Source organism: Hetaerina americana, unplaced genomic scaffold (genome assembly GCF_022747635.1).
Source record: "Hetaerina americana unplaced genomic scaffold, ioHetAmer1.1.p SCAF_7, whole genome shotgun sequence".
NCBI lineage: Eukaryota > Metazoa > Arthropoda > Insecta > Odonata > Calopterygidae > Hetaerina > Hetaerina americana.
Window position 1 is genome coordinate 67,430,498 of NW_027287316.1, and position 10,297 is coordinate 67,440,794.

The 10,297-nt window shown below is 38.5% G+C and overlaps 1 non-coding gene across 1 annotated transcript; it reads right to left on the bottom strand.

Moving 5' to 3' along the window:
- Nucleotides 1–7,835: 7,835 nt before the first annotated feature.
- TRNAK-UUU (transfer RNA lysine (anticodon UUU)) lies at nucleotides 7,836–7,908 on the bottom strand. Its single transcript has one exon. It is a non-coding gene; the product is annotated as a tRNA-Lys (tRNA).
- Nucleotides 7,909–10,297: the final 2,389 nt, after the last annotated feature.

Below are 10,297 nucleotides of genomic sequence, written 5' to 3' on the forward strand. Positions count from 1 at the left end.
CACAAAACCATCGTTTTAAATTTGCAAAGTGTGAAAGAAATATTAGTTATAGCATTGCATATAACCAATATGTGATGCATTAAATTTGTCATACGTTTTCATAAAATTTACCCCACGTCTGAATATTATTATCAAGCGCTAAAGCGTAAAAAACCTCACAAAGTAATATTTCTCCTTAAAAGGTAACATTACGAATTTCACGTGTACGTTAGGTGAATACTACATGTTTACGTATAAGAGTAATAATTATCTAAAATGGAAAATAAACGTATTTTCTGGCTTTACAGTGTTTATCAATTTACAGTTATTTATTTACAGTGTAACAATCGCTTATTTAACAATTTCCTTGTGATAATTTATAGTTCTAACATGATATTAAAAGTAATATCGGTCATTAATATTTAAATAATGAAAATTATTATGTAGCGTATCAGAATAAATACTGATTCTGCGATAAATATGATGGACAACCCAAAAATACATGCTTGCGAGTGTAACCGGAGAGCAAAGAGTCTGAAAAAGCGACTAAAATTCGGGATTTTCGAAGATTCCTACTCGGCGCGCATAACATGCTAGGAGGTATCCTCGTGGAAGGTTCCACTTGACTCCTACTCATGGTACCGCGGGGAAATTTCCTCACCCCACTCCACCAGTCGCTAGCTGACAGTTGTCGGTGTCTATTGGACCGTTGGTCAAGTAGGCGGATCTCCTAAGCTACGCATATGGACAGTCCAATCATAATTTTTTCCCAGTTGTTGGGGTGTGAACTGAGAAGAATCACCGGATTGGCTGATACACTCTCCTTTCTGCCTTCAGCTCCTCCTCCCCGGTTTCTTCGGCCAATGGGGTACCTTCGTGGCGTGAGTAGGGGGGTTATTTCCCGCAGTACCAGGAGCCAGAGTCAAGAGGGACCTTCTACGAGGATACCTCCTAGCATGTTATGCGAGCCGGATAGGAATCTTTGGAAATCCGCTTTTCGGCTCGTTGCTCCCGCCTGGTTTCTTCTACCGGGGCATTTGAAACTCGGTTATGTCTGTTTTGCCGCCTTTTCTGAAACGTCCTAGGCGCATAACGCCAAATCAGCTCGGGTATATTTTGGTGGCCTCAATAAATACACTTGAGTGAATTGTTTTTACGTCTAGTGATTTTATTTGAAGCGAAAAATAATCTGCTGTTTGGAGAGTACATATAAAATCCGACACACACGACAGGGCATTCGAGCAATCCTTCTGATGAACTAATCAGGAAGATAACTGTGGGTGTAATACGAGTAAAAATATTTAAAACGGTTTATATTATAATTTTATTAGGTCATCTTACGTAGACACAAATACTCCACGAATTTCCAAATAGGTTGGTGGAATGGGATAAACCACCACGTAAAAAGAGGCGTTTTTAAGGCGTGAGGGAAATGGGGGAAAATCATACACTAAAAATTTTGCGGTTACATATTACGCAAAACTACGTATACTCATCCACTTATTTTTTGCCATCGGTTAAACATACCTACTACCGATGTTTTCAGGTACACTCGTTATTTTCATGATATAATACCACCATAATAAGACATGTCATTCCGAAGAAGAAGGTAAAAACGTAGTTATGCTACAGTCATGCAATTGGAGGAGCCCACCTCTGGCGTAGCAGGTAAAAATTGGAACCCTACTATTAGCAAATGACCGCAATAGACTTAACCTGAGCATTGGAAGAACAAAAAGTGGAAGTATACACATTTGAATGACAACGAAAAAGGTTTAGAGGTTGTTTTGACTTGCAATGCGTAAAATAAATCTCATTAGGTCATCTGGAAAGGGATTTGACAGCAAAATATATATTATATACGGTTCTCAAGCGTCCTGTTGACAAGGTTTAAATCCCCTATCTTCCAATGACGACAACAAGCTTAAATTATGACGTATGATTTTAGTATAAATGGCGGCGATATTAAAATGTCTCAAGTCCGATAGCTTTGTCATTGCATCGTATCTGTGCTTGCATCGTAGCCTTGTTGAGAGTACAATATATCTCGATCCACACAATACCCTGGGTTAGATCACCAGCTAAGTATGCATAATTCCCACTATCCTGAAATACAAGGTGCGTCAACATAACTTCCTTTTTTGAAAGCGTTTTGCATTTGAAAAAAGGAAGTTATGCTGCAGCACCCTGTATTAGTTAGATAACGAACTGGACCGAAGTTTATCACTCGCAGGATGGTACCAGCATGCAAAAATATTCAAAAAGAGGATACGTATCCTTAGATTCGAGAAAACTGTTTTACGTCTAATAACGCAAATAATAATAATAGCATGCTGGAATGAAGACAAATCACACAATCAGTCGCCAGGGGATAGTTGAAAAACCACAAATGAACAATGAGAGGTGAGGAAAGTTCCTCTGAAGAACATGAATAATAATAAACGGCATAAAAATTAAAAAATTACATTTTAAATCTGTTCTACTACCTATCTTCCTTATTATGAGCATGTGCTCTGACCAATTATACTGATTCGAGGCCTCACATGTCTTTATTATCCTTGGACAATTGACGTTCTATTAATTTACTCAATAAAACCAAATGAATAGCTCCAGCCGTAGCTTTGTGGAATTGTTCCCTAATGAATAATGTGAAGTGTAATTTTTGTTCCATAATGAACAAAACTGTGTAACTCCGCACGAAAAATAAGCTTTATTGAGAACTATGTTTCACTGCGGTGCAGCATCTTCAGGAAAGCAACTTATGTTCACTCAGGTGAATATATATCTGTGGAGCTATATCCCACATACATAGCTGTGGAGGCGGGTGGGAGATTGGGAGAGAGATGGGTTGGGTTTAAAGGGAGTGGAAGAACACCGTTTGTGACCACCGATTGGGAAGTTACGGACGAAGTAGGGCGGGAAAATGGGAAATAGTAGGGGAGTTGCTCGTCGCGGGAGGTGCCCTTAGAACGCCCATGCGTTTTGCCACCCCGAAGAGAGGGAAGTGAGATTCATCAATGGTTTTCAGTAATGGCTTTCACCACAGTACTTAAGAATTTCCCAATGTTCAAGAAGTTTTGTCCAGTAGATTTTTGGAGAACAAAGAAGATGAATCATTCCTCCAGAAACAATGCTTATGTTCTTTGATCCTTTCCTTGAACTTCCCCCGGCTTTGCCCGATATACATGACCGGGAAGTCCCCACACTGTAACTTGCAGACTCCGACCGGGAAGTCCCCTCACTGTAACTTGCAGACTCCATTAGGCATGTTCCTTCCCCGCCATCAGTCGAAAACGACGAACCACTCCCAGGAGGCCGCGGGCTGTTACGACTCGTGTCTAGCGACCCAATTGGTATACCTCCCGTGGGCGAAACTTTTTGCGCATTTGGCAGAGGCCTATGAAAATAAAAAGGGACCGAATGGAAAATGATAAGAAACGATCCAAAAACAAGACAACAGCCGAACAGTATAATCCAGAAAAAAATTAACCAAAAATCTACAAGAGACGGACATCGGCCTTTGTTTGAAGTTGGTCAGTAAGAAGGGCAGGTGTCCACTAATCATACCCAACGCTAAAAGGGCATTCAGGTCGGTAGCGTTTTCCTTCAAACGGTAACAGTAAGTTTCATTCGTCTTATAATGAGGTCAAAACACTGGTATCATTTAGGTTTTGCACAAATATTTCCCTTCCGGGAATAAATATATCGTACGTTCCTTGCTAGATCATCACTAGTGTAAGTAGGAATATTATTGCATGCAAAGTCGACAGAACACACGTCCTGGCATACAAATCATTCCACACACAATATCACCATACCATTTTTCTCTTTAATTTGTAATACTGGTCTCATAAATTGTATTCTTTACCAGAGAATTAAAAGAAATTGGAATGTTAAAATGAACATCTTGCTGGTTATAACTAGTAATACATGCACGAGGAGTGTAGTAAAAACACATCAAATGAATCAAAGACATGAAGACAAAACCCAAGATTACCACGTAACAATTCAACTCAATATATTATTAATAACAATAAACAAATTAATAACATCAACAAATACAAGCTACTGAGACACTGAGCTAGTCAATAAATCAAATAATAATCATTCAAACGCCAGGCAGACAGCACACGCAATCCTCAGAAAATTTGAAAACCATGAAATGTGTCCCGCCAAAAATCATGTATGATAAACCCGGTTGATTCGGAGGAGTACACTTCGACTACCAACGCACAGTCCATGGGTGAAACTGCCGTAGCGAGATTCTGGACTCGCAAAGGGGTGTGGGAATTACCGGGAGGCGATATCGCAGGCAATAGCATAGTGTTCACATCGTGAGGGAAAAACTATAGAACACGGAGGCAGGCATTAAACCCCAGTACTTCCAAATAAATGGTATCTAGGGAATAATACCCGTTACCGTAATATCCGTATCATGAGCGACAAACAGCTAGCAAACCCCTGATTGTTTAGGGAAATAGCAAACCAAACCAAACCTAAATAAAAAAACATTGAAAATGGGAATCAGCGGACACCAAGGGGGCAATAAAAGATAGGGATTTGTTAATTGATTGACACAACATTGGTACTATTATATTATTAATATTATACCAATATCAGAAACCCAACCTTCTGCAAGAATAGCATTCAAAATGTATTACAAAAAATAGAGAGTAATTTTGGTAAGTAAGGAAAATATACACTCAACCATGATGACAGCAGTTCATTGCGGAAGTAAGTCGGTCGGTATGGTATCGATCATCAAAGCCCGTAAGCGTCCAAATTTTGCTAAGATCTCGTGGAAAACTGTTTCAATACCTAAATGGTAATGCGTTCATTTAATCGAAGCAACGGCGACTGATGAGAGTACGCTTGACATACGTGCAGGATGAATCCAGTGACAACTCAATAAAATGCCACCCGAATCACAACCCACGCTAGACAAGCACAAACGCCGACGGACATTCCAGGGAAACAGCAAAAAATAAGTGTTGATTGAATTTATTAAAAACCAGAGTCACAAATGGAATTAATAAGATAAATCGTAATTTAATCGAAGTGGTATAGCAAGGTGGACCAACAACATACGTGATAACACCTAATTGGCATGCCCATACACTAATAACATTAATGATAGGGCTATAGTTGAATAAAGCTATATAATCTTTTGCGCATCAACTGTCCAAAAAGAAGGGTTATCACTAAAAATGAATTACTGCACATCCAAATAGATAGCAGCATCGCTGTTCAAGAATAATTCTTAAAAAAGGGGATTCCCCCAGCACATTCAATCAATCAACACCACTCACCATGGTATTTGCTCGGTCCTAGGGTGCCTGGAAACCAACGGGAGACAATATAGGAGAAGCGCAAACAGTCCAGTGGGATGAAAGTCCAGTGGCCAAGGGTGTCATACTTTTCATGTATCCCACGAAATAAACTATGAACTACTAGATACGGACATAGACCTTCATTTGAAGTTGGCCAGGAAAGAAGGGCAGGCGTCCACTATTAATATCCTACGTTAAGAAGGCATTCAGTCCGGTAGCGCCTACTCTCAAACGGTGACGGCAAGTCAAATCATCAAATATTAGCCTTGGTAACATTACCTACGAAATATGGAATATAAACATATTTCCCTTCCAGAAATAAACATATTGTACGTACCTTGCTAGGTAATCACCAGTGTATACGGGAATATTAATGCATGCAAAGTCAACGTGGAATACGACCTGGCCTGCAAATCTCGCGTCTGTTAGTGTAGTGCCCCAGTGCCAATATTTTTTTCAATTTGTAAAAATGGCCTAACTTGTAAATTTTATAGTTTACCTAGGAATTGAAGACGCCCGGAATGTCAAATTTAGTAGCCTGGTGTTGACCAGTAATAAAGGCTCATGGAGAATAACATAAATACAAAAAGTGAACAAATGAAATAACTTCCAGTTAAGAATATGCATCACAAATCTTCAAATTATAGCACAATAACGATGGGGGAAACAATATCAAAAGCAATTCTCTTTCTTGTGACTAACGGAATTAGAAACGGCGTAGTGAAATATGGCACAAAATCTTCCAAATAGTAAAAAAAGTATCAGTATGACAATCGAAATGGTAAAAATCGCAGGGCGACAAAACTATTTACAAGCACTATTTACAGGCTAGCACTGACATAGCGTAAGGGAAGAACAACAGTACCACGGAGGTTGGCTTAGTACCTTTTGAGAAAATGATTAGGAACGGTCTAAAATCAAGATGACAGCCGGACAACTTAACCCGAAAAAGAAATTACAAAACAAACGAAATAATAGAAACTTACATCTATTTAAACATAATACCCCGCAAGCCACCGCAAGGTCGTGTGGCGGGGGCTGTTAGGGCACCACCCGTAAAAAGGAAAAAACTACATGCAAAATCAACACATAAATACAACACTATACCCACCGTGGCGTATACATTCATACAAAAATCCTTTCATTCTGCACGCATTCAATCACATATACTATGTTCTAATAAGTAATCTGACCTAAGGATGCAGTAAGAAATTTATCCAATAACTTGTAAGCTAGAAATCGAAAAGTATGAAGGCAAAATGCCATTCCATAGGTCGTTTGCTTGAAGTTGGCCTGGAAGAAGAGCAGGCGAGACCTGATTATACCCTACGATAATAAGGCATTCAGGGCGGTAGCTAAAGGGGTATGTATCACTGAAATGGTTTAAAAAAAATAAGTTTAAGGAGGATTATTTAAACATCGAAGTCTCGTCAATGGTGTACAAACATACGATAAAGTTTCAAATTATGAACATAAAATGCGATAAATAAGGTCATAAATAAATCCATTGGTTACTGCAATCAATACAGTATTGAAAGTGAGATGTTATACCTAAAAGAATACCACGAATACTCGTACTCTAGCTTATGAATTTCTATGGATTGTACAATGGCCATGCGAAAATTCATCAATTCCCCTCTCGAACGACTTGGTAGGCAAATCAACCATATAACTTTTAACATGTTATACTATATTTCGTCGCCCTTCTCCTTAGCAACCAAACTATTGTGCATTAGGTGCCCACATTAGTAAAACATATCTCTGCATTAAAAATTTGTTGTGAAGACGAATCAGGCAGACCACCGTTGATAAAGAACGAATTCTGAGTAGGATTACTCCAACTAACCGGAAAAGAGTAAACGAGTGTTTTAGAGAGAGGCCTCAAAACCCAATACCCGTTCAGATACCTAGGGCTCTAGGACTGTTACTGTAACATCTATTAAGTTTGAGCATTTTTAGTCCTCAACTGGCCGTTAATCGGCACAAGAACAATCAGCCTGACAGACCTATGGTAGTATTTGTCAAATCTAGGAAATCAGTTAATTGAAACCACCACATTAGTGCTGGTTTCAATTAACTGATTTCCAAACGTTTGCCAATAAATGTTTTGTTCTTCTTGAACTTGAAAAAAATTTTCTCAGCTTAAAATTTCACTCTTTTCCATATCCTTTCTAGGTTATTTATTGTAAAACTACATTTCTGCCCTAGTTTTGTCGGAATACATTGAGAAAATATAAAAATTAATATAAACAACCCCAACACAAAAGAAAACTCGAATAGTACACAATTCGAAAAATAAAAAAATAACAATGAAACAAGTGAATATCAAAACCACCAGATATACTTAATCTACTATACCCAGCAAGCCGCCGCAAGGGCGTGTGGCGGTGGGGGTCAGGTCACTGAAAACTATTAATGGCTGTGTGTGACCTTTGAGGCTCAAGGGAACCAGAAAACACATACTTACACGTAATACGATTGCAATAGAAAATATAATGGTGATAGAAATTTCATCGACAAAAAAATCGCCCGAACAGGGACTTGAACCCTGGACCCTTAGGTTAAAAGCCTAATGCTCTACCGACTGAGCTATCCGGGCTCAGTAGGTTATTCGGAACTGCAGACAGTAAATGTTTTCTATCAACACAAATGACAACACTAAACAGATGGGAAACGTGGCAGCCTTGAGAAACGCGATTGCAGGCAGAGGCTGCATCCCTCAGCATATCTTCGGTCATAAACGAATGCAATTCCCGTAAAGACCGAAGAGACGAACAGTGAAAGCAGCCAAAAAGAGGTTTGCCCTTAATACTTTGGCCTGTTAGGAGGCATCACGTAGGAAGAGCTGCTAGTTATGTCACAAATGAAGAAAGAGCGCAAGCACTCAAAGGGAATTGATATCCAGCGCGATCTTGGAGTGGATCTTGAACAGTCAACGGGAGGATTAATACAAAATACTGGAATACGATAAAAACATCAATGCTTAAAAAATTTGTACAAATACTCTAAAGCTCAGCAATAACAGGAATACAACATTTGTTGCTCAGGTAAGTATGAATTTTTTGACATCATTGGGATATAAATACTAATCTATGTTTCTATTCTACATATCCTCAAAAAGAACAAATAATACCTAAAGGAGTATCATTTTCAGCTTATTAAGAACGTATCAAAGTTCTCATCAGCAATCATAAGAATGTAACGCAGATTCCACTAAACTGAAAATGAATCATCACACCTTCGATAAAACTAAATTATAAATGCCCCTAAAACAAGCACAAGCGGCAGTCTTTTTGTAGTTCTGACTTCATTAGAAATTGCGCGAAATGATTAATAAAAAATTGTGTACTTACAGCTGAAGAATGTAGTAGCAAGGAAATACAGGACATCTAAGGAACCTTTTAACGAAAATGTAGGCTTCACTTGTAGATGGAACTTCTACTTGCTGGCAAAGAGAACACGTACTCGAGAATCTCCGAAATAAAATAAAACATTTTACCGAATTATGGATGCGGGGTACTGTTTAGGTAGCAAACGTCACCCTATTTTCACATATCCGACACAACAAATATTTCTAACATATAGCTTAATTACTCACAACATATTGTTTGCATTGGTTATATTTAACAAAAACCTTCGGAAGGTTTCTGTCGATGCATTTGGTAAGAAGGACGGTCCTTATCTGCGGGGGAGTTTACTCAAGCCACTTCCCCAAGCGCTGCCATCGCAATGGAATACATGTATGTTGCCCTCTGTTGCGTGCCACAGGCCCTCGGTGGGTGATAACTGAAAAGGCATTTGTTAGCGTCATCGGAATGGATACCATCAACTTTCGCTAGCACACAGAAACGGTATCCAACCGAAATATATGTATTTATAAATTAAAAGACACTACTGCAAAACAAATTAACTGCTCGGGATAAGAAGGGCAATACGTAAGTTAATAAAAGAAATAATGAATCCCGGTGGTGTTGAATATTTTTCAGAGGTATCTCGATCCCTGATTGAGGTGCTTTGTTGAGGGCACTCGTGAGTGAGTACGCCGTCCGTCGGATGAGACGTTAAGCTGCGGACCCCTTGGCGCCTTTCGTAAAGTGTAGGTTAATGGCGCAATGACCTCAGATGTCGGTCGCCTCCCCTAAATGCTACTACTAAGAAATAATGAAGAAATTCCTTCTCACTAAGCTACTTATAATTTTTACAATAGCTTATTTAATCAGCGTCTAAACAATGCCTAGCATGTAGTTAGGGCCATACATCACAAAAATTCTGCATTATTTCAGGAAACTGAATTGAGATGTGCAGCGGGTCAAGATACTATAGTTTTGCATTGCTTGTTTACTGGTTAATTATGGTATAACATGGTAGGATACGCGAATCCCCAGAAAAGTGTACAGGCCATATATTTGAGAACAAAAAATAGAGTAACCATTTTTGTCACTTTAGTTCGGAGTGTCATATCCCCAAGATAATGAATAAAACAAAAATTTCTAAACCGTCAAATAACTCACGCAGAACGATGGAATTAACACTGTAAATTCACGTACCTCTCAGGTTCGTAAATACAAAAATATAACTCTTTTCATGTTCTCTTGGGATTTAGGATAAAGCGCTGAAAACATTGATAAGCAAAATGTTGTAAGTCTACGAAGAACAACCGTTCACATGCATAAAACAAATGCAGAGAAAATTCTAAATTTTTGTTTTTTTTTCAAAGTAAAAATGAATACGGTAATGATGTTTACAAAGGCAATTATAAAGAGAAGTTTTTATATTTTAACGTCAGCTTCAAACATCATTTGGCATTAGACTCGGATTAAAGAAATTTAATACAAGATTCATCTCCTTACTTGTATCGCAGATGGTAAATGACTGTAATGAATACATATGAAATTGGACGCAATAAACTAACGTTGTAGGCAAAGTTCAATAAAAAACTATTCAACCACACATACGACGATATGAAAACAAAATCCACGTATTGCACA